General features: G+C 36.7%; 2 long non-coding RNA genes across 2 annotated transcripts; one reads left to right on the top strand and one right to left on the bottom strand.

Moving 5' to 3' along the window:
• Positions 1-2,008: 2,008 nt before the first annotated feature.
• Positions 2,009-4,420, bottom strand: LOC130429136 (uncharacterized). The gene is made up of 5 exons (XR_008907543.1): positions 3,650-4,420; positions 3,443-3,566; positions 2,923-3,063; positions 2,458-2,569; positions 2,009-2,334 (listed from the first exon to the last, which is right to left on the bottom strand). It is a non-coding gene; the product is annotated as an uncharacterized LOC130429136 (long non-coding RNA).
• Positions 4,421-16,098: 11,678 nt separating this feature from the next.
• LOC130429145 (uncharacterized) lies at positions 16,099-16,934 on the top strand. Its single transcript, XR_008907544.1, has 2 exons — positions 16,099-16,188; positions 16,590-16,934. It is a non-coding gene; the product is annotated as an uncharacterized LOC130429145 (long non-coding RNA).
• Positions 16,935-26,493: the final 9,559 nt, after the last annotated feature.

Raw genomic sequence — 26,493 nt, 5'->3', positions numbered from 1 at the left:
CTTGCCTATTACCTATAAAGCCCTACATGGTCTAACGCCGCAGTATTTGAATAAACTTCTATTGTATTACAGACCTCCACGTACATTACGCTCTCAGGCGTCCTGTCAGTTGGTAATACCTAGAATTTCAAAATCAAGTGCAGGTGGTAGATCCTTTTCTTATCTAGCGCCTAAACTTTGGAATATTCTTCCCTGCACGGTCGGGGAAGCATACACACTCTGTCAGTTTAAATCTAGACTAAAGACTCATCTTTTTAATCTTGCATACACTACACCTCCATAATATTAATCCTCAGAGGATTTAGGCTGCATTATTTAGATCAACCGGAACCAGGAACACATCCAACAACAAATGATGTACTTGTTGCATCAAAGAGTGCAGAACAGTACTCTACTCTCAGCCAGTCTTGTCTCTTTGATCCAAGGTTACCGCAGGATGCAGCTCATGCCCAGACTTGATGGCAGAGCTGAAAACGGGAAGCGGTGACCTGACAAGAGCTAAGAGGATAGAGCTGGATAAAGGACGCGACAACTTTGTTTTTCCTACAACATTTCAAATGCTATTAGATTGTTAATTATAATCTTAAATCCTTAATGTTTATATTTTTATTAAGCCTTGTTGTGCAAGCACTGTTGATCTTGTGCAGAGGCAGCAGCTTTTGCCAGAGGGGAACTGGAATCCCCTGAATCCCCTCGATGGGAGTTTCACCACCGTTTGCATATTGTTTTGCACTATCTGCCTGGCCGGGGGGGCTGCTTTAGAATTCATACTTGTATTCAATGTGTCTCATGTACAGCTGCTTTGTAACAATGAAAATTGTAAAAAGCGCTATATAAATAAAGTTGAGTTGAGAATATGGAGGAGGTATCAGTCACAGTGGAGCTGAATCTGGGCCATGGACGTGGGTGTCCAAAATGTTTAATTTCTTTTGCCCATCTTACCCATCTGCTTGAACTTGGGTTGCCAGTCAAATCTATTGCCAACCTCCTTGGTGTTTCTCGTGCAACGCTGTTCAGGAGGATGAGTGAAAATAATTTATCTGTGAGGGATTTGTACAGTACGTCCACAGATGAAGAGCTTGATGCCCTTGTCACAGAGGTCAAGAACTCCATGCCAGATGCAGGGTATCGTATGGTTCGAGGGGCTCTACTGGCACAGGGGCACCGCTTAGGGTAGGGGGGTAGGGTATGTGCATCCATGCATCGAGTGGACAGTGTAGGTGTTCTCTCCAGGATGACCAACATAAGATGTATCGCTCGGAGAAGATATGCTGTTCCTTAGATATAAAGATATGCTGCCATTATGTCTTCCTGCCACGTATCCAGGCCATCTTGGATGTCTTTCGTGAGGGGTGGGACAATCATCCCATTAGGACAGAACACAATCTGACGCCCAATCAATTGTGGCAAGTGGGTCAGTTCCAGAATCCGGTTTTGGAACCAGAGGTAAATTTGGCATCCACAAAAGATAAAGGCAAATGTTAAATGTAAAAAGTGAAATGCACAAATTTGATTTCTTCAAAGAGACGTCATATCGAGCATTGACTGGTTGGACAGTGGATATGCCGAGGACCCAAACCTGGAGGTGCATGTTCCTGTTCTTGACATTGCATTAACTGATAAGGAAATTGCAGAACACCAAGAAACCATCGACCCAATGGTGCATTCTGATTCTTTTGGAGTGGACATATATTTAAGGACTGTTCAGTTGTGCCAGATTTAATTTACAATTTCTTGCCTTGTCTTCTGAATGTGTGAATTTTTTATTTTCCATGTTTACTCAGATTTCTATAAAATAACGTTCAACACGAATATTCAAATAAGAATGCTTTATTTAACAAGTTTTTGTTTAAATGTAACCGTTTGTATATGTACCAAATGGTATAAAACATGTTTTAAAAGTTTACATTGTACTGTAATATAGTCACCTTGTGAACCTCTTTTTTACATTAGTGCAACTTTTGAGTCAAGAAACATCTATTAACATTTTAAAACACATAACCTTAAACTAACACTGTAAAACTTTTGCATCCTTTTTAATAACTCTGTTTAAGAACATTTTAACTCCACTTTTGAGATGGTACTAATAAGTTAATGCCTTCTGTTTTTCCCATCTTAATAGTTAAATCAGGCCACTATTGACTGAGTTCAGGCACATCAACATATCCTTTTTAAATGCTGCATAGCTTTGATAGTGACATGGAAATCGCAATGTATTAAAACATGTGTGTGCGATAGGGTATTCTGCTGTAACCACCTGTATAACCAGGTTTTCCTCATGGATCTCCCATCCCACCCAGAACTTCAGCAGGTCCGCTAGCATGTTTGGTGATGCTGGAAAAGTTATTCATGCAAAAAGATGAAATATTTTTTTATAGTTTATGCAAGTGTTATTACACTGCACAAACATTAATACACCAACGATTTACAACTCAAGTAGCATATATAAATCCATACCTTCGTCAATAAAGTTACGCATAAAGCCTGTGATCATACTGACAGTCTCAAGAGCGATGTCTTCGTCGTCTTCATCAAAAGGCTTCGGCCAAGAAATTTTCTGAAGGACGGACTATGAGGGGGATGGGGTGGTTTGGTGGGCAGGGTTTGAATAAAGGGTGTTCATTATAGAATAAGAACAAGTTTATAATGTAGAAAAAGAAATACATTTTGTATGCTATTTTTCATTATGCCTGTTGATTCATTTTTGTACTGATGTTTCACTATGTAACGCAACAAATCTGCAAAGTGGGATATCAATTAACAAAGCAATATAATTTATTAAGCATTTGTTAACTAAGATTATCATGATTTCTCAAATGTCATTGTGTTAATCTGTAAAAATATAATCAGTTACACATAAAATTGCCTGTTTTTTTCTGTATGTTTCTGTGAATTTCTAAAATACAAGTAGCCTATACAAACCTGTGCTGTAATGTCCATAGCCGATTCCCTTGGGAAGACAATGTGTTGACTGTCAAGTCTCTGGGAGAAAAGTGGCCAGATGCCGGTTTCTTTTATACCTTTTCTAACATCTTTAATCTGGCACTTAACACGCCCAAGCACCTGAAAACAAAATGTACAAAAATTAATTGCATATTTCAAAAAAACATAAAAACATTTAAAAAAAACAATTCGCACCAATCAAAAAGCAATGAGTTGAGGGCAAAAATGTATCAATGTAGTTGATAGATTTTCACATAATTAACTTTAAAATAATTTAGAGAAGCCACAAAAATGCCTCCGTGTATGCATATTAACCTTTCAACTGCTTAATCTTGCATATGAGAAACTGCAGCAGTCTAAATTACAATCTTCAGCGAATACATTAAAATATGCAATTTCTTTTCACCACATTGCTAAGTATTGCTTTTGGTTAGGTAATAAGAGACCAAATCTTTTTCAATGTCTCCTGTTGTAAAATAAAAAAAAAACGCAAACTTACAGCCTGTGACAACAGCTGTTGAAACAGCCAGTCTTGATTTGTGGGATTTGGAACTCAGATCCCAGAACAGGCAAAGATCACTCAATCTAGTAAACTCCTCTTCAGTGTGATCTGTTTTCTTGAGCTGCAAGAAGATGCAAAACGATTTTCAATAATATAGTGATCTTTATGAAAAAAAAAATACTTTAATACAAAGCAAGTACTTACCAAACTAATGATTTCTCGATGGTCCAAATCAGGGCAATCCTCCAGCGTCAGAACTGAAACTGCACTGTCCACACTCCCTCCAGTAAGAAGGATCACCACAGGTAAACTCAGTCCAGTAAAACAAGGACCCCCATGTATGAAAGAATGGCCTATCATTCGGCCAGCCATTTGAAACAGGTTGCTGTCACGTAGTACGACAGATGCAGAAGGAACACGGTGGTTTCTTTCACCCTCGAAAAGGACTGTAGCAGAAGAACCTTAAGAAAAAAACATCAACCTTAACCTGAGTCAAAATGTTTTCACTGTATGTTTCCTGGTCCGTGTACGTTTTATTCATTTGATATCCTATATTAAATAAATTAATGGAAACTGAAAGATGACTCGTTTTTTCATTTTTCGTTTAGTTCAACAAACGAAAAATTAGATTTCGCCCCGATTTTTCATTTTTCGTTTGTCGTTTAAAAAACGGATTTCGGACTCAATATGGGATTCGTACATGTGGGCGGTGCTGTCACGCCCCTTTCACCCGATTGGTCAAATCGCTCACCATTCTGTACGGACTTAATTCTACCCAGCAGATTAAGAGTCTGTACGAGTGCGATACTGACAAGTGTTTGCACTTTAAAATATGTTTACTTGAACCACCAGACAGCCTCGCATATCTTAGACCCGCTAGGTTAAGAGGGACGTGCTCACTGGACTTTCTCTTGTTTTCTGTGCACCTTGTCTCACAGCAGTTTAGGCATTGTTATGTTTTTTGTTATAAATCAGAAATGACAAGGATGCATTTTCCCGCAATAGAAAGGCGGTTGGATTGTTTCCCCGGTGTGGGCGTGGCCTAAATGCGCTCTCTCTTTATGCGCTAGCTCAAGTTCAAAGTCTACTCCTGATGCAAGTTGGGCCAATTTTCACTTATTTTAATGTTTATTGTTATAAAAAAGTGGATGAATAGGCTCTATATCACGAACTTTGATACAGATCATTTAGATCAAACTCCAAAAATTCCATGATGACCATAATTCTTAATGCTGTCCACAAGAGGGGGTGTCAGCCTCTTTCAATCTAATTTATCCACTCTCCATACAGATAAAGTATGAATATGTTGTAGCTGTATTTCTGAGAACAAACATCACACATAAGGAACATCATGAATCTGCACAGTTGGGAGCCTGCATGCAGATGTGTATGTTAGTTTGTAAAACACAAAATTTAATTCTGCAAAAAATTATTTTATTCTCACAACATCACATGTAACCAAACTAAATGTGACCTGAAATGTTTTAGAAATTTAAGTCAATTTATCACAAATAATTTTCTTTCAACAGCGACAATTTTATAGTACAAGTTTATGAACATTGCTGAACTTAAAACAGCATTCTGTAATGATGATTGGGAACATTCATCGATTCATGTTTAAGGAGAAATAGTTCACGCCATGAAAGTGAAAGTGACCGATTCGTCAGGTATGGTGACCCATACCCGAAATGTGACCTCTGCTTTTTACCCATCCAGTGATTAGTGAGCACACACACAGCAAGTGATGAACACACGTACACCCGGAGCAGTGGGCAGACATCACTGCAGCGCCCTGGGAGCATGTAGGGTTAGGTGCCTTGTTCAAGGGCACCGCAATCGTTACCCGCCGGGCCTGAGGATCGAACCGGCAACCTTCTGGTCACAAGTCACAAGGAGATGGTGGTCTAGTGGGTTAAACCACTGAACTGGTAATCAAAAGGTTGCTGGTTCGATCCCAGCAGCCACCAGTGTGTCCTTGAGCAAGACACTTTACTCCATGTTGCTCCAGGGGGATTGTCCCTGTAATAAGTGCACTGTAAGTCGCTTTGGATAAAAGCGTCTGCCAAATGACTGAATGTAAGTCCAACTCTCTAACCATTAGGCCATTATGACTACTACTAACCGTAATTGCCCCATCAGTTATATTCCAAAAATAAAAAATTCAATCAATATTCTTCTCCCCAATAATTATTGTGATCCGAGTAAATTATATGTACAGTATGCATGTATGTATGTACAGTGAGGGAAATAATTATTTGATCCCAACACTGATTTTGTAAGTTTGCCTGCTTACAAATAAATGCAGGACCTATAATGTTTAGGTTTATTTTAACTGATAGAACCTGAAAATCAACCAAAAAATCAGTGGAAATAAAGGTTATAAATTGATTTGCATTTCAGTCAGTGAAATAAATATTTGATCCCCTACCAACAAGCAAGAATTCTGGCCCCAAAGATTGGTTATGTGCCTACATGGCCCACAGATTAGTCCTGTCACTTTAAGACAGTACTCCTAAATCATCTTATGTATATAAGAGAGGCCTGCCAACAGAATCTGTATCTCCCATTTCAACCTCTCCACCACTATGGTCAACCAAAGAGTGGCTTAAGGAGACGCACATTAAATGTCCTAGCCAGTCTCTAGACCTTAGTCCTATAGAAAATCTGTGAAGGAGGTTAAAACTACAATTTACTGAGCGACAGCCAAGAAACCTTAAAGATATAAATCGTGGCCTAATGGTTAGAGAGTCGGACTCGTTACCAGAAGGTTGCCGGTTCGATCCTCACGGCCGGCGGGTAACTATTGTGGTGCCCTTGAACAAGGCACCTAACCCTACATGCTCCCCGGGCGCTGCAGTGATAGCTGCCCACTGCTTCGGGTGTACGTGTGTTCACCACTTGCTGTGTGTGTGCTCACTAATCACTGGATGGGTTAAAAGCACAGGTCACATTTCGGGTATGGGTCACCATACCTGATGAACCGGTTGAATCTTATCTTATCTAGATTGACAGAGGAGTGGACTCAAATATATCCTGACACATGTTCAAACCTGGTGACCAACTATCAGAAATGTCTGACCTCTGTGCTGGCCAACAAGGGTTTCTCCACCAAGTACAAAGTTATGTTTTGCTTGGGGATCAAATTCTTATTTCACTGACTGAAATGAAAATCAATTTATAACCTTTATATAACATTTCCCCCCCATTTTTTTTTGTTGATATTCTGTCTCTATCAGTTTAAATAAACCTACCATGAAAATGATGGACCCTTCATTTCTTTGTAAGCAGGCAAACTTAAATCAGCAGGGGATCAAATAATTATTTCCCTCACTGTATGTATGATTAACAATAGTTTTAGCATTTGTCTTTTGTTTTAGTTTTTAGTTTAGGCATTGACTCTTCGTTTCCAGTTTAAAATAACAGCTTTATCTAATTGTGAGAATCTACATATCACTATGTTTTGCAAATGTTTGAGGGAGAAGTGTGTGTGTGTGTGTGTGTGTCTGTGTGTGTGTGTGTGTTTGTGTGTGTGTGTGTGTTTGGTGGTGGAATGACTATCTGTAGGTGACCAGATTTATAGATATGCTAACCGTGTTGTGCCTAAACTAGGGCTTCTGTTTTCTTACAGTATTGAAGATATGCTGTGAACTGGACATCCATGTGTACTGTAGATATTATCTAAATTATCTTTGGCTTATTTGTATCAGTACCTATTGTGTGATTGCTCCTGTTTGACATGTCGCTTATTGCTCCCTGACCTCTCTGTAATACTCTTTGGATAAAAGCGTCTACTAAATGACTAAATGTTAATGTAAATATATAGTTCTATCATTTTGGTTTTGTAACAATTTCTGAACCAGCTCATGCAGACCGAATGAGAAACCCAATTATAAAGCAGAGTTATATACACTGCCCGTTCAAAAACAGTCAACAACAGCATGAATTCAACTAAGCAAATAGGTAAGAGCCTCCCATTGGATTTGAGGTCTAGGTTCAACAACGTTATGTGCCCAGAGAATGAGGTCAGTTGACTGAATGATCAAGTTATGCCATCAATGGGTTCTTTCCTTCCTGATGGCACGGGCAGATTTCAACATGACAATGGCAGGATTCATCGGGCTCAAATTGTGAAAGAGTGGTTAAGGAAACATATACATCATTTTCACTCATTGGCCACCACAGAGCCCACACCTTGACCCTATTGAGAATCTTTGGGATGTGCTGAAAAAGACTTTGCGTAGTGGGTAGACTCTCCCATCAATACAATATTAGTTTTATCGTTTAGATTTTGTAACAATTTCTGAATAAACTCATGCAGACCGAATGAAAAACCCATTTATAAAGCAGATTAGTTTTTGTTGAGAAAAACCAGCACATCTAAATTTTCAGGTGAAAGTCGAGTCTGTAAAGTACCCTAGGTGTCGACAGAGACACTTACATACAGATGTCACGGTTTGTGAAGCAAACACTCAAGACAAGCAGATACTCCAAACTGGTATAATTTAATCCACAGAGACACAGGAAAAAGCACAACACCATAAACACATTCAACAGCGGACAAATAACAAGACCAAAGGAATAAGACAGTAAACAAGGGGTAGACAAGTGATGGGAATAGTGTCCAGATGATGGGGATCAGAGTTATTCTGCTATTTTTTTTTATAATTGAGGAACATAAATTGCTGAATTGACGAAATGCATGCAGCAGGCAGTGAGTAGCTGGACTGATGCAACTCTGTCAAACACCCGCAATGCCCCGTGAAAAAGGATCTTTGTTAACGTTTTTACTTATGCTATTACACATGTATGTTTTCTATGTCTGCGTGTCAGCAGAGACCTTCTGTAGTACTTCGAAGAGGTCACATTTCTTATTCTTGACTGTCTGTGTCTTTTAAGTGTTTATTGTAATGGGTGACTTTTGTTGGAAAGATACTATATCATCATAAATCATCATAAATTACTGTATACAGAGGGATCTTCAACCCTGGACCTGGTGAACTACCGTCCTGCAAATTGCAGCTCCAACCCTGCTTCAGCACACCTTTCTGTAATTATCAAGCAACCCAGGTGTGTTTGATTGGGGTTAGAGCTGAAATCTTAAGGAGAGTAGCTCACCAGGAGCAGGGTTGGAGACCCCTGGTATTCAGCATACTGCATCTCTTAAATGTCGTACATTGCAACAGATATGTCTGCTTAAATATCACGCACTGTTAACAATAAGCAGTGGTTCGCGCCGACATACTTGCAATAACTTAAAAATGAAGGACTAGAGGTGACTCTTATTCTGCCTGGCAGAATTGAGGCCGTACAGGATGGTGAGCGATTTGACCAATTGGGTGAAAGGGGCGTTACAGCACCGCCCACATGTACGAATCCCATATTGAGTCCGAAATCCGTTTTTTAAACGACAAACGAAAAATGAAAAATCGGGGCGAAATCTAATTTTTCGTTTGTTGAACTAAACGAAAAATGAAAAAACGAGTCATCTTTCAGTTTCCATTAATTTATTTAATATAGGATATCAAATGAATAAAACCTACACGGACCTTTCCTCTAACTAATGCACATCTTGAGTGAAGCAATCTGAGCAAGATAAGGAAAGAAGCAGATTCTGTTTCTGTTTTATGCTGAGGTGCTAGTTCTGTATGTTTGTAAAGTAGGGCTGTGCAATTAATCGCAATCGCAAAAAAATGCGATTTGAGCACATGCGATTTCTAAATCGCACAAAGCTGCGATTTTATTAATTAATTTATAACTCCGAATACTATAACGGTTTTGTGCACATGTTTAAGATGTTAACCAATCAGAGCTCACTCTGCGAACTGCGCAAAATACGAAAAAAGCTGAGAGGGACAAGAACAAAATAGGCGAACGGGAGGAATCGATATAAAATATGGATGCAGGTCAGAATAAAAATGATTTGCTGCCAAAAAGAAATTCAACATCAGTCGTATGGGAGTATTTTGGATTTAGGAGAGAAGATGTTAGAGAGCAAGGTAATCTGCAAGATCTGTGAAATGATTATTGCAACGAAACGGGGCAATACAACAAACCTGTTCCAACACTTAAAACAGCGGCATAAAAACCTATATGACCAATGCATGTCAACAAAGTCCGTCTAACCTAACAAAAGCACAAATCAAAGCCAGGCTGAACAAGTATCCATCGTTGAAGCATTTGCAGGCGTAACGTCTTATGAGAAAGAATCAAAACGCCACAAAGAAATTACCGAAGCGATCACCTATCACATTTGCAAAGACATGATGCTTGCGTACATCGTCAGTAAAGACGGTTTCCGAATATTAATACAAACACTCGACAAAAGATATCAGCTGCCCCGCGCACTCATTTCACACGAGTTGTTATTCCTGAAATGTATGAGAAATGTAAGGCAGGCGTTGAATGCGGAACGATGGAGCCGTATATGAGCAGCGAAATGTGTGCAGTGAAATACAATTTAAAAGTTTATTTTTGGAATTTAGGTAAGTTAACCAGAATTTATTTTATGTTGTCCGTTTTAAAGACATTTATTTCAAGTTGTATTACTGTTAATACTATGTTATTCCATTGTGGAATGTTTTGTTATGCACTTCTGGTGCACTGAGTACATTTAGAATGTTCCATGCTTTGAAAAAGTAAAAAAAATCCAAAATCGCTAATAAAATCGCAATTGCAATATTCCTTATAAAAATCGCAATGTGATTATTTCGTCCATATTGCACAGCCCTATTGTAAAGGTGTGTCCCAAATGGCCCATTCACGGGTGACAATTTCACCATCACAATTTCAGTTGAGACTATCTTGTATGTTACAGGCTCTCAACAAAGACCTAAAATATGTACGTCTAGGCATCTACTGCTTTACCAACAGACAGAATGCTGGGTTATGGACTGAAACCAGTCATTGTTTACATAAACCATCACAATGAAGTGAAAATTGTATCTTTATATTAATTGTGTATAACTGTACTGCAACCAATTACATACCCAGATTTAAAGTGAAGCCGCTTCTCAGTTTTTGCATCATCAATGAAAAAACATGACGGTTGACTCCTTTGCCAACAGCAGCATCTCCTAGAAACAAAAAATGTCATTAAAAAAAGGAAATGGAAGAAATTGCACTGCATTTTACATTCAATAGTTGCTTAAAATTCTCTTTTAATAATTACAATAAATTATTGCAATTATTACCTGCCAATCTACATTTCAATGGAGCTGACCAATTAGCACTGTTCATTTTATAAAATGATATCAGCGTACTGTCCTGTTCATCCTCGGTATCAAATTGGTTGAGAAGTAGTGACAGAGGTGGACATTTTGGGAAAGCAATTCTTCGCAGAACATCCGAGATGCTTTCTGAGGGTCGATTTCATTTTTCCATGCTAAAAAGAGAAGAAAAAAAAAATTAAAAGCATTGTTGGATTACAAATTTATGGCAACAACACATGAAAGGTTTGACTATATGGATTATCTTGATTCATATTATTACAACAGTGCTATCCAAGCAGAATGTGTGGCTATAACCTGCTGAAAGTGATGTGGATGATTGTGCAGTTGAGGGTCCTGGCAGTTCGTCTCTTGTTGAAGTGCTTGGAGACTCGATGCCACTGAAACTCAACTCTCTAAAATAAGCACAGCAGAAATAACTTTTCCGTTTTATTCATGCAGCCAGCTTAGAAATAAGTCATTCACATTAAATCAGATAAAAAAAATATTTATAGCTGAAGTTTCACAGACAAGGATGTAGCGGAGTTCTAGGATAAAGTGCAAAATATTTAAAAGCAGTACTGTTTTAAAGGCACGTTTATAAAACTTCTGAATTGTCCTTATTTACCAAGGCCTACTTCTGGTTTCACTTAAACCCTATCTGTGTAACTAGTCTGTTGCGAAGGAGTAATTCTATGATGTCCGAATGAGCCTCGATACACATCTAAGATTATTTGATAAACTCTGCTCTGCCTCTTTGATGCGAATAGTAAATTCACAATAGAGTTTATATGTCATATAAGCGATAAGAGATTTTTAATACAGAATTTGTAATTTTCTTATAAAGACAGAAGTATAAAGAGCCATAATCTTTGGATCTATATGATCCACATATATATATCCATAATTTTGGTGGCAGTATTTTCTATCACATCTATAACTGGCATCACAAACATCACAAGTTGAACAAAAGTAATGGTCTAGAAGGCAAATGAAAATATGGGTATAGTTGTATAAATTTACCGTTCACCACACATGCTTGCGTGAAAAGGCAAGATTTCTGTTGGGAAGGAAATCTGGTAAATGGGGCAAATGGGACAAATCTGTAAAATTCAAAGAAAACCTTGTAGTTTATGGAAAGTAAAGAAACTTAACTTAATTTTTGTTTATTTCTACACAGCTGTTGAACAAAATGTTTAATCCAGTCTAGAAAATGTCTAAACAAAAAACATCTGCATTTATCAGGGAATGAATTCTGATCAAATACCTGGGATGATTGTTCAGAATCTGTATGGAGTGTGCTTGGCTGGTCAATGGTCATATCATCAAGAACAGTCACATCAGTTTCACACTCCTAATGGAACAATGGGAAAATAGACTGGCACTTGAAACATTATGAAAGTATTATGGATTTAAAATAAACAATAAGTGGAACCTACAGTTTGAGTGTTTTTGCAATCCTCAATGTGTAAGGGCAACAAGGGCAGTGGAATTTTCCTGCAACATTTCATACAGTTTGACTGTGGCATCTTTGCAAATTCCACAGAATCAAAGGGTAGTGGTTCAACGGCAAGCTGCTCTTGTAGTGGAACAACAAATAGCATGTTCTTCCCATTATTTGACACAGACTTCAAGAGCCGAGCTGAGTACCCATCAGAGTCTGTGGGAATTACAGAGTTTCCGTCGGCCTCCACCACCTAAAAGTGAGAGCGGAGTATATCAGTTAAAACTCAGGAGTGAGGCTGATTTTATGTTTTTAAACAAGTATTTACCACTTCAAAAACTTTACACATGACGGAGGGGTGAGCTATTGCTGCTGTAGCCACAATTCCTTTTAGGCTAGTTTCACACTGCAAGCCTGAGCAGCGCATCATATTCGGTGTGCATGTTAACAAATTATTGGATTCACACCAGGAGAAGCGTGTGAGTGTAAAGCAGGATCATCACATGAACAACAATAAAACCATAGTTTCAGCTCCAAGTCTATTTTGCCAATGTGTCAAAAAATAAATACCTGTTGATTTGTAAAACATCCAGCCTCCTTGAAGAGTTTTTAATTTAGGGAATTCTTCCTCAAGCATAGTGACAATCTTAAAAATGTAACAACACATTTATCATTCATTTTTCATGGAAAGAAATTACATGCACATTATAATTACGTTGTTTATGCTTGCAACTACCTCACTGTGTTTAAAAGTTTCTGGAACACTTAACAGCCTTTTCCCAAGCCCGGCATGTACCAGTTCTAGGTCTTCATCTCCTTTTGGGGTAAACATGGTTGGTTCCGCTAGCACATATATTTGAAAATCTTCTTTCTCACACTGTAAGCTTTTGCTGCAGTGAAACGTTTTTTGCCTCTAGGCTGGTCATTGTCAGCCCTAAACATACTCGGGAACTGCCTTTTGTAAAAGTAAAAAATATAAAGATGTATAAAGAGTGTTACAACAGTATATAAGATAAAGATAGACAAAGCCAGAACATTACTAAAAATTACCTTTTCATTGCCTGCCCCCACATAACAATTTTGTGTTGGCCCAGCTCCGGCCCACACCAATACTTTTCCCTCGGCCCACATACAACATTGAATGACGGCCCTAGGGTGGCCCAGATCCAAATTACAGACCATGACCAGATATGGGCCGCAACTGGTCCGAGCCTCCGCCAATTAATAAGCCATAACTGGCCATGAACTGGCCCAGAGTAGGTTTTAATACTGGGTGCCGTATCGTAGCCAGAAGTAAACCAGATCAATGCTGGCTTTTAAAAAGAGACCCCCAAATTTAGCCATAGTACAGCCTATGATTGCCAAAATCATGTGAAAAAATAACTTCCAATACCTGAATTGTTTTTCAATAAACATTTTTTATTTACAAATAAAAATAAAGTGAACACATTGTGTTGAACATATTTTTATCTAAAACGGAAACCTTTAGACTTTAAATGAACAGTACCTTAACACTTGAAAAAATGAAACCGAATACGGACTAAATGAAAACGTTATAAACCAAAGAAAGACAAAATTAAACTTTATAAACAACATAACACATAACTGCGTGTGTGCACATGAAAAGGAAATGAATGTATTTTGTATGTGTTCGCACGCATAAGCTATTGAGGCTCTAAATGAGAGGCACAGCTATTTATCATCTCCTTTCTCTTCAGCCGTTCTCTTCTTCCTCCATCCCAATCCGGAGCAAGCTGAAGCCATCTCTGGATATGACCGTTTTTTTTGTTAGGGAATTTTTCTCACCGCAGCTGAAAGACATACATAATTATTAAATATAGTTTTGGTAATTTAAAAATAAAAAAATTCAGTTCATCGTTTAAAAAATGTTTAAGTGTGGAAACTATGGTGTAAATAAAATAACGGATAATGCACATTAAGTAAATGCAATAAAAGGTGTAACAATTTTTTATTCATATTATTTAAATACTTTAAACAATCCCTAATGTACTTTTTTAGATAAAAATTAAAATGAACATAACCTATAAACAGCATTATTTAATCTTAAGAAATAATTAGAGGGATTAATCCGCCTGTAGTTGTTCCAAGCATGTATACATTTCTTTGTTCTGTTGAACAGAAAGAGAGATATTTTGGAATAATGTTAGCAACCAGCTGTTCTGAAGCACCATTGACTGACATAGTAGGAAAAATTTTAAATGTAATCAAAAGTTCCCCAGAACTGTTTGTTTTCCTACATTACTCAAAATATCTTCTTTTGTGTTCAACAGAACCAAAAAATGAAATGTTTTTCCTACTACGGTGCTTCAGAACTGTTAGTTGTTAACATTATTCCAAAATATCTCTCTTTGTGTTCAACCGAATAAAGACATTTATACATGTTTGAAAAAACTAGAGGGTGAGTAAATCAGACAGAACTTTCATTTTAAATGTCCATTACAATTTGTGACCCTGTCTGTGAAATCTAATTCTGAGAGAATGAGTATCAAAGTGTGATTTCAGTCATTCATTTCAATATGATTTAGATCTTTGACATGGCCATAGTCAGTCAATATTTAATGTATCAACATTATATTTTCACATAATGTTATGTACATTATGTTATGATTTTAGGTCCAAAACAACTTCAGCTGGGTTTTCAAAGGCAGGGTCACATGTTTTAGAAAAACAATTTAAAAGGATTAATGCAATTTATACACAATTAGTACAGAGCACAGTGCTCTTGATTATTGATGATATTAAGCAGAAGAGCTGCAAATAAGTTTTTTATTGAAAACTTATTAAAATCCATATAAAACCAAGCACACAATCTCATATTTATTAAAGATATTTTTTAGAGATATAAATATACACTTACAAGTGTCAAGAAAAAGTTGAGGATTTAGTTGTCCTTTTGGGTCATGGCCAATGTTCCTCCTCTGAAATGGGTCAGCAGCTTATCTGTAGCTGGACTGGAGGAGTTCGGTCTCGCTGATGGTGGATTGGAGGACTTCTGCCAAATTAATTCAAAAATTAGGTCAAATATTAAGTGAATAATCCCATGTCAAAGATGTATATCATAAAGATGGAAACAAATTTTAAAGCTCATATTATCTAAGAAGTAGATTTTCATTAACAGTTTAGCCATTCCAGAATATAATGTGTTTAAGGATCCCTAATTAGTGGTGTCTAAAACAATAAAGGACATTAATGAGTGCCATTCACTTGTATATAACATGCAGACACTTGAGCAGTTACAAATTAAGAGATTTATACATTTATAATCAGATACATTTTGAAATTATTGTATGTGTTATTTCATGTGAATACATTTTTAAATGAATATGTTTCATGATTATATTGTATAAATCCTGACAAACAAGTAATGTACAGGTAAGCAATGTGTTTTGAGTTTACACAGTTCCTTATACTAAAATATAAAATAAGAACCAACTTGTTGTTCTTATACTGTTCTGGGTTTTGAAACGTTCTTGCACTATAATCTTGTAATTTATTGTCGTGATAGCACACGGTCTGTCTGATGTGGAAAATGTTGAAAGGCCACATGCAGCATCGATAAAGTGTAAAGCATAATTTAAGATAGGCGTTTGGCTATTTCAATGCTCGAGGTAGATGCGATGGTTTATTACAGCAAATAGCAAACAATTACTAAATCTTACTAAAACTTACAACAACACATGAGCTCATATATGTAAATAAAACGTTTATTTGTTAAAAAGCAGCAAAAAGTAAGTAATGAAATAAGAACAAAAAATAATTAGAACAGAGACAAATGATGTAAACAGTATGTTATATCTAGATCTGAAAGTTATTTAAGCGTTCATTAGTTGAACTTTATATTCACTGTAATTAAATGTACAGACTGCTATAAACGGAGGCAGTCACTGTTGTGCTTAACATATGTCTTTTGAGTGTTGTTGAATTCTTATAATTTCTGACTGTGATTGAATGTAAAAAACATTATTGTTCTTATCTAATCTTTAATTTGATTCAGGTTGTGTCTGAACATCCCCTTTATCAGAGTGTTCTGGTGCACTTGCTTTGCATGCCGTGCTTTTCCTGTACCACTGTAGGTGAGGAAGATATTAAAAATCCTTCAAATGCTAATGTTGTTTGGCCAACAACCCTCTGACACGGTTGTGTGTTTCAAAAGTTTTTTTAGCACATGTGCTGTGTATAAATGTTCTAATCTGTTAACATGGCTGCTTAAAAACAATATGTCACTACAGGAACTATTGGAATTCAAATTATTAGAAGCTTATGTTAACAGATGTCCCAATGTGTGTACAATGATGTCATAAACAACTAGTTGTTCAGTTTTGTTCCATACACACTGATTGGATATTTTATTCAGGTGGAATATTTTACAAAGAGAATTGTTGTGTTGTTGTACAATAAATTGAATATTATTGCCACATGAGTTTGTGAGTGAATGGATTTGTAATGGGTATGAATTGTTTGATTTTTCTTGCAGGTCTTTTTTTTTCTGTGAGACCCAGCTGAAGATATCAAGAGCTCAGATGTTGGCCTACAGTTCATTACACTGACTTCTTTGATGTTCCCTGAAAGACTGACTACTACCATTTCATTAAGCTAAACCGAGAACCTGTGACAGTTTGTGGAGTTTGAATTTAAAGTCACACATGTCTATCAATAAATTGAATGTTTTGTCATGAGCTGCTGTTTTCTATTTGTCTTTCACAACATCACTTTTACCTTTTCAAAGTCTTGCAGTTTGTGTTTACATTGTGTTAGCATATTTTTTTATTGGCTCAATGTTTGTTATACAAAGTAAAAAAAATTTTTGCTATTAAACATATTTTTGTGGGCGTATTATTCATTGTTATGTGTATTTCACAAATATACTTATATATTTGCTATTTATATATTTGCTCCAAAATTAGATTTATTTTCAAGTGTTGGTTTATTTTGATTTAGGCCATAAAACTAAAAAGTACAATAAAATGTGAAAACATAATAAAAACTTTTCTCTTTATTTAAATCGTTAACTCATTTTGAAATTATTTTGATTATGATATTTCACTTCACTGATACCTTATTAACCTATTCTGTAACTGATACCTTAAATATAGCTCAGCACACTGCTATACTGCAAGCTTGTTCCCTGCTGAAAAACAATAGAACCTAAAAAAATTCTTAAGGTTTCCATTAAAATACCATCATGAACCAATAGCCTTTTCTATTAAAACCACAATCTATGTAACCTACGAAAATAATTAGTTGTATGACAAAGCATTAAATAGACAAAAATATGTGCAAGTGTTTTTTAAGGCCAGGTTACTTTAAAAAAGAATCAGCCTGAAGTACTTTTAATAGACAGAGTCCTGCTTTACTATTTCAACATTTTAGTAGAACAGGCTGAGCGGAGTTAACCAAATCTGCCTGTAACCTGTTGCCAAAATGTACAAGGTAAAACATGTTTAAATGTAACCGTGCAATAATTGTGAATTACACAATGTCAAATGTGGCCTACAATCGCTAGACTGATCTGGGCCACAGACCTAATATCAACAATTGGTCCAACACCTCCATCCACAATCGGCCCAATTATTGTTTGCCGTCATGGATCCAGTACCATCACTGCCGCACATGGCCCACACTCGGCTGACTTGTTGCATGCCAGTGCCAGCAGTGCGCCAGCAGTGCCATTCTGAGGCCACATTCGGGCCGAGTCTGTCTGCTATGTGGGCCTCACTCTACTTTCTGGTCCTGGCGGAGTAGGCAAAGGTGTAAGGCCACTTTGCCCACTCAGTCTGACATGTTCTCTTATCGGTGTATTAGCACCCCTTGATGTAACAGTGGCACTCGATGAAGATGGAGTTAGACCCCTGGCTAACACATCAATAACAGCCCTTGCAGCCGATTCCACTTCTGATGACAATGGCTGTCAAACAAAAATGTGTACTTTAAAAACCTTATGAGTTCATATTAAATCAAAAATCCTTTGATTTTCTTTTAAATAGACTTTGGCCAGACACCAACAGGTTTATAATGTAACAGTCACTTTAAAAGCTGATGATAGACATTTACAAACACATTACCACTATATTTATGTTTTTCACACAATCGTTAGTGCATTTCATACAGGGTTCCTGCAGGTTTACAAAATTATATACAAAAATGCATCCTGCTTTTTTTTTAAACGATCGTATTATGTACGTCTTATGTATCGGAGTTCGCTTAACACTGGGGGCGTGAGTACGTTTTTTAGTGTGATCACATTATGACAACAGACATTCAAAGCTTCATTCTATAATCTCAATAAAAGCTTTGAATGTAAATTTTGCATGGCAAAAAAGACATTGAGTCTAGTATGACCTATTCTCGGTCATACTAGACCATTCTCGTAGTGATAGATTTCCGGTGTTACAAAATTTTCTGTTACCCGTGATATTTTGTGACCGCAGTAGGCGCTGTTGTCACTGTCGACAATTCTCTACGCAAAGAGCGTAAATTCAGGCGAGGATGCGCTTTGTGCTCGAGCGCAGCTTTTTAATCTTGTGCAATAACGCGCTTTGTTCTCGTGCACGTTACTGTGAGCGGGCTTTTCGGAAAGTCTGTTAAGAGTGCTGACGTGACGTGAGTGCCTGAACACGCAGATTGAACTGTACAAAGCAGGATCATTTAATTCCTGTACTGATTGTGTTTGGAATTATAGTGATTGCCATGGTAATTGTTTTATAGCCAACATGTAAGTGTGTGTGTGTGTGTGTGTGTGTATGTATATATGTATAAATATATATATATATGTATAAATATATATATATATATATATATAAATATATATAAAGTGAATACACACACACACATATATATATAAAAATATAAGTGTGTGTGAGTGTGTATTCACTTTAAACACAAATAATAGAACAGCAATTATGATAATTCTAAACGTTGTCCATTTAAGAAACATGAACATAAATGAGCTTTGTGTTATACATGCATTATAGGCTATAAAATGTACATTAGAACATAATATTATAAAATTATTTGTTTTTAATGTACAGAGTAACCTTGTAGTCCTACAGCAGGTCACCATATTTCACGATGCACAGTAAAGGCCTAAAATAATCTGTTACCTTTCCCTGTTATACACAGAATAACCTTATTGTTCTTCATATTCACTCTTTTGACATCTAATGCCTTCTGCGTCTTATCCTGAAAAGCATTTAGCCGTGATGAGAAAAGTGACTGTGGTGCAGCAGGTCACCATATTTCACGATGCACAGTTAAGGCCTAAAATAATCTGTTACCTTCCCCTGTTTTATACAGAATAGCCTTATTGTTCTTCATATTCACTCTTTTGACATCTAATGCCATCTGTGTCTTATCCTGAAAAGCATTTATCTGTGATGAGAACAGTGACTGTGGTACAGCAGGTCACCATATTTCACGATGCACAGTAAAGGCCAAAAATAATCTGTTACCTTCCCCTGTTATTGATGGGTAAAATGTTGATCTTCAAGCTCAAAAAATTGCTCAGACAAGGAAGGTCCAGGTGTCAAAGTTTCAACTTTATTTGTACAAGTCAAACAAAGTGAGATGTTCCAAGTCTCCAAAACATCTGAAAACTTGGTGTTTTCCAGCCTCTAGTTATAGTGAAACTTTTCAAAGGTGTTGCCTCTCGAAACCAATCAGGTAATTACCCGTTATCTCTTATTTTTTATTATCCTAACTGTCCTTGTCTGCCACCATTATTTTTAGGCAACAAGGTTTCATGTCTAATGGTGGAATCTCAACCTTGACTCATTTTTAAAAAAATAAGTTGTGCCATAATTTATTTGAGTCTGGCTTTTCAAAAATGAGCTGTGCTATAATTTATTTGGGTCTGGCCTTCACACCATCCCTGGATTTTGTATTGCTGAAAATGATTAAAATAGTTTATAGAATCAAGAGTCATGCATAAATGTATTGATTATATCATTCAAACAATCTTATCGTTCTAATACTCATCTCTAAGTTAATGTGATTTCTGATCTACTAACACGTCTATGTTACAAACATTCCTATGAATACTTCTTCATAACCGGGGTAAATAAAAAGCCCGATAGTATACAGAATATGATCAGAATTATACACAATATTATACACAGAATAGCCTTATTGTTCTTCATATTCACTCTTTTGACATCTAATGCCATCTGTGTCTTATCCTGAAAAGCATTTATCTGTGATGAGAACAGTGACTGTGGTGCAGCAGGTCACCATATTTCACGATGCACTTTAACAGGCTAAAATAATCTGTTACCTTCCCCTGTTATACACAGAATAACCTTATTGTTCTTCATATTCACTCTTTTGACATCTAATGCCTTCTATGTCTTATCCTGAAAAGCACCATTTAGACTGAGAGACCATTTAAAGGCTCTGGAAAACCTTGCAGGTGTTTTGAGGTAATTTTCTGATTTTTGAGACACTGGTTTTTATTATCTGTTAGCCATTATCATCACATTTATCAAAATACAGCCTTTAGATATTTCACTCTATGTGTATAAATCTATATATGGGTTTCACTTTCTGAAATGAGTGACAGAAAATATTGACCTTTTTCATGATATTCTTTTTTTTAGCTTTACCTGTATCCAATTTCTGATTTTTAGAACATTCTTTTTTTGCTCCCCAAAATAACCAAATGGGAACCAACATTTGGGGAACGTTCTGTGTTTGCTTTTGTTAACTTCATTGTAATTGATAATTTATTGTTAAAGATGTTTTCGATTTAGTGTATGACAGTATGTTGTATATACACTTGAAAACAGTTTAATGTATGTTTTGTATTTTTTTATGAGCATTAAAAAACTATCTGGACCGCTCTTACCTCTTTGCTTTGCATAACGTTATTGGCTGAGACATGTGATTAAATCATCACAAAATTAATACTTTATACGTTCAAATGCTACATTACTAAATTATTACAGCATTTTATTTTTAGTAATCTCACATTTGAAGGTATAAAGTATTAATTTTGTGATGATTTAATCACGTCTTATTTTATTTTTCATCTTCTTCCCATCTCCCCATAACGCACATACCAATCACATGGGGGCTCCGTTAGCTAGTTTGCACCCACTGGAAAGCAGATCAACGTGATCAGCACCTGATGTTATATCTGTGCAAAATGAATGGTAACATGGAGCTGGAGCAGAAGAACTTTCTTTTGAAAGGGGAATATCCCAAAGATGCTGATAAACAGCAGCGTTACACTTTAAAAAGAATAGCTAACACCTTTTGTATCATTGGTAGGTAATGTTAATAAGCACCTGAGAGAAAAGTACACTAGTGGGTATGGCTCTAGGCATTTCAAATATTCATTATCCTCACTATAAATATAGTCTTACTACAGTAACTGTTAACCATGGTATTTGTGTTTAAGTTGTTTTAAATCTGCCAATGTCACGGGTGTTGCAGACAGACAAGAGCGTACGACAAAGGGTATAATCCAAAAGGTGATTTAATAACAAAAACTACAACTAACAGGAAACCAGGAACAAGAACAGACGTTGACATTAAACAATAGCAGACAACGAATACACTTTAGGGGAGAACTTAAATACAACATATAACGAGGGATCAACAGGTGCTGGTGATAAACTAATTATGAGACAAGTGAAAACAGGCAAGGGAACAATTTACTAATAACAAAACACAAGTGAAAACTAATTAACTAATAATGAGAGGAAAAAAACAAACAAAACATAAAACAACTGTGACAGCCAAAGCATCGATCGCTATTACACTTTTACTACAATAAAGCATAGTTAATTTTCTTAAAATACTTGCTTAAGTGCCTTTTCAATTTTTGAATCACCATTCTGCAGTTGAAGAGTACAGAAGCTAGTTGGTGAAGACACTTCTAAACGAGACAGGTATTATTGGTGTACTTCTGTCATTTTCACAATATCATATATTATTTCAATGATTAACAGATGAAGCCCATTACTAAGTTGTATTGTTTTATTGGTGACCAGATGACCTCAGTGAGCTTTGCCACTATTGTAGGGAGAAGGATGCAGGGCAAGGAAGGACAACAGCCAAAAAAAAAACTGCTAGGGTAAAAATTGTATTAAGTATACATATATGATGATAGTTTTTCTATAATCATTTGCTGTTTTGAAAAATAAAGTTTATTAAGTTTAATAAAACCCGAAAATGCACTTAAATATACTTAAAATCAAAGTCCAAGTTACCTGCATCGTGAAATATGGTGACCTGCTGTACCACAGTCACTGTTCTGATCACAGATAAATGCTTTTCAGGATAAGACACAGATGGCATTAGATGTCAAAAGAGTGAATATGAAGAACAATAAGGCTATTCTGTATAAAACAGGGGAAGGTAACAGATTATTTTAGGCCTTTACTGTGCATCGTGAAATATGGTGACCTGCTGTACCACAGTCACTGTTCTCATCACAGATAAATGCTTTTCAGGATAAGACACAGAAGGCATTAGATGTCAAAAGAGTGAATATGAAGAACAATAAGGCTATTCTGTATAAAACAGGGGAAGGTAACAGATTATTTTAGCCTGTTAAAGTGCATCGTGAAATATGGTGACCTGCTGCACCACAGTCACTTTTCTCATCACAGATAAATGCACTTCAGGATAAGACACAGAAGGCATTAGATGTCAAAAGAGTGAATATGAAGAACAATAAGGCTATTCTGTATAAAACAGGGGAAGGTAACAGATTATTTTAGGCCTTTACTGTGCATCGTGAAATATGGTGACCTGCTGCACCACAGTCACTGTTCTCATCACGGCTAAATGCTTTTCATGATAAGACACAGAAGGCATTAGATGTCAAAAGAGTGAATATGAAGAACAATAAGGTTATTCTGTGTATAACAGGGAAAGGTAACAGATTATTTTAGGCCTTTACTGTGCATCGTGAAATATGGTGACCTGCTGTAGGACTAGAAGGTTACTCTGTACATTATAAACAAATAATTGTATAATATTATGTTCTAATGTACATTTTATAGCCTATAATGCATGTATAACACAAAGCTCATTTATGTTCATGTTTCTTAAATGGACAACGTTTAAAATTATCATGATTGCTGTTCTATTATTTGTGTTTAAAGTGAATACGCACTCACACACACATATATTTTTATATATGTGTTTGTGTGTGTATTCACTTATATATATTTATATATACACACACACACACACACACACACTTACATGTTGGCTATAAAACAATTACCATGGCAATCACTATAATTCCAAACACAATCAGTACAGGAATTAAATGATCCTGCTTTGTACAGTTCAATCTGCGTGTTCAGGCACTCACGTCACGTCAGCACTCTTAACAGACTTTCCGAAAAGCCCGCTCACAGTAATATGGAACGCCAGGAGGGCCAAAAACGTGCGTATCTTAACGCGTTGTTTGTGCGTAGAGTACGCGTTGTTTGCGCGTAGAGTACGCGTAGTCTACGCGTGAAAAATCGACGAGTACTCTACGCGCAAACAACGCGTTCTCTACGCGCAAACAACGCGTTCTCTACGCGCAAACAACGCGTTCTCTACGCGCAAACAACGCGTACTCTACGCGCAAACAACGCGTACTCTACGCGTGACATCAGACGTCAATTTCGCGTGTTTTTGGCCCATTCGGCCACTTGCCCAGTTTGGACGTGTAAGCGTGATGAGTTTCCATTGGCTGACGAGCGGAAGGGTTAAACCATTACTGTAGGCCTAGGGGGTTGCCTCCCATTTCTGACCCCAGCCATCACAATGCATGTAACATGCGAAAGATCCACTTATCTATTTACGTATCCATTTATCTAATAAGCTATTAGATATAGATGTTTTATAATCTTTTTTAACGTTTATTGCCGGGTCATGTTAGTAGCCGTTTTAGCAGAGAACATTAATTGATAAAAGACACCTTTTATAAACCAGTTCCAGTGGTGTAGGGGTAGTTTAGATAGGTTTAAAGTTTCATCAGACAATTTTATTGAAATATAAGATAAATAAATACGAATTTATAGAAATCCGTTTTTTCTTTAAAAATACATTAAACAAATTTAAAAAAAGAATTGTCGCCTGAACACATAATTTGTAAGCATAGAAAAATTACTGCTTTCGTAAGACAAGCACATGTAGGCCAATCAATAATAGTCACAACAGCAGCATCAGTGTGGTTTTTAAATGTTTAGAATGGAAAAGACCTAGGCGTTATATTAGACAGCACCTGTCTTGAAAAAAAAAACACATGTCAAATATCACAAAAACAGCCTTCTTCCACCTAAGAAATGTTGCCAAATTACGAAATATTTTATGTGATGTTGACGCAGAAAAGCTTATTCATGCATTTGTGACCACAAGATTTGACTACTGTAATCCTCTTATTAGTTGTTGTCCTGTATCATCAATAAACAAACTACAGTTTGTTCAGAATGCAGCTGCCAGAGTTGCCACATAACCCCAGTTTTATCATCGCTTCACTGGCTACCCATTAAGTATCGTATTGATTTAAAAAAAAAAATACTTATTGAAAGAATGTAAAGTTCTTACGTCCCCTTGTCTAAACAATATTCTACGGTTGAAGAGTCTAGTCAACGGAACACACAGAGTTTCAGGCCTGGAGACAAAGTTTGACACAGACACAAGTGCTTGTTCAATCAAAGTCCAATGTTTATTGTGTTAAGGACTAATATTTATAAGCTTGAAACAGGAGGTGTCATATAACAACACCAGAGTGGAAAATCACCAGACTTTCTGTTTAGTCTTATTCCTCCTGAACAATCAGATATGTTCACAAAGTACGTATTCAATATACGTACTCAATATTACAGTATCAAAACAATTGTCCCTTGACATCAATAGGAACCTTGAGATGGAGACCAACAGATATTTATATCAGCATAAGAAAGCATAAGATACGATACAACTCTCAACGATGTTAAACAACAGGACAGTAAGGCACATATTATGTGAATAGAAGCTAATACTAATATGAATGAATACATATGATAGGTGAATATTGTATTAGACACAGATGCAATATTTGTAGAGGACACGGACGAAATCCAGATTCTCACACTTATAAAGCCCTAAATGGTTTAGCCCCTATCTACTTAACAGAGCTTTTATCACATTACTACCCATCACGCTCTCTACGATCTCAAAACTCTTTTGATAACAGAATAACTAAATCTACTAAAGGGGGTCGAGCTTTCTCATACGTAGCACCTAAACTCTGGAATAGCCTTCCTGATACTATTCGAGGGTCAGACACACTCTCCCAATTTAAATCTAGATTAAAGACACATCTTTTCAGCCAAGCTTTCACTTAATGCATAGTTAATGAACAGCAGCTATGCTAATTATTCTCTTTATTCTCTTTCTGTCTCCGCCCATCCCGAGGTAGGAAGAGATTCTGCCAGGCAAAGATGAAAGTCATATCCCCATGCCCAACTGGAGATTACGCCAGCTACAGTTGAAAATCCTGTGTTGGTTTGTTGGTTGTGGTTTGGGGGATTTTATCTGTTGGGGCTGTGTGGATCTGGTTTGGTCTTGTTTTCTGGTCGATGTTGTACAACAGAGGAATAAAATTACATTATGGCATTACATTTTTTGGGGGGTTGTTCCTCTGTTTTCTGATGACGATTGAGGAGTTGGACCAGGCTTGACCTGCACGGTTTCGGCGAGTGGGACTTAATGGGTTGCGGGTGGTGGGCTCTCCCTCTTCTTCGTGGATGTTTGCTCGGTGGCTTTTTGTCGGGGTCACTGAGTGCAGCTATCACACGTCAGAGGGGATCTGGCCCTCCCGGCTGAGAATGGTTTCTCCCTAGGTTTTTTTCTCCATTAATCAATCATTGGAGTTTGGGTTCCTTGCTAAAGCAGGGCAGTGTTGGCTCGCTCACCGGGAGACTGCATTAATTTTTTTTAATTTTTTTTTTAGATATTATTTAATAGAATGATCTTGCTTGTTCTATAAACACCATGCATGGTGCTATGTTTTACATTTCTGTGTTTTTCAGTTTTTCTTATTTTCTCCGGTAAATTTGCTTTGGAACAATCCACATTGTGAAAAGCGCTATATAAATAAACTTGAATTGAAACATTTGCTTGATCCTGTGACATATAGAAATGTCAAAATGAGGCCCTCTGTCCAGTTTACATATTCCCCTCGAGCTCCACATTTTCCCAAGCTCTACATTACATTGAAACATCAGCACGTATCAAGCGTACTCATAGTGTAAGTTCTGACAAGCCACGTTAGTCAATCTTGCTATGATCTCATCAGGTGCAGCTACTCAGTGTCTGACATTATCAACCAGGTAGTTTCTAATTTGATCCTATATGCAGTTATTTTCCCTTCTCAACTAAACTTTATTTAT

The sequence above is a fragment of the Triplophysa dalaica genome, chromosome 9, assembly GCF_015846415.1.
Source record: "Triplophysa dalaica isolate WHDGS20190420 chromosome 9, ASM1584641v1, whole genome shotgun sequence".
In the NCBI taxonomy this organism is placed as follows: Eukaryota; Metazoa; Chordata; class Actinopteri; order Cypriniformes; family Nemacheilidae; genus Triplophysa; species Triplophysa dalaica.
This window is presented reverse-complemented; position numbering and strand designations above follow the sequence as displayed.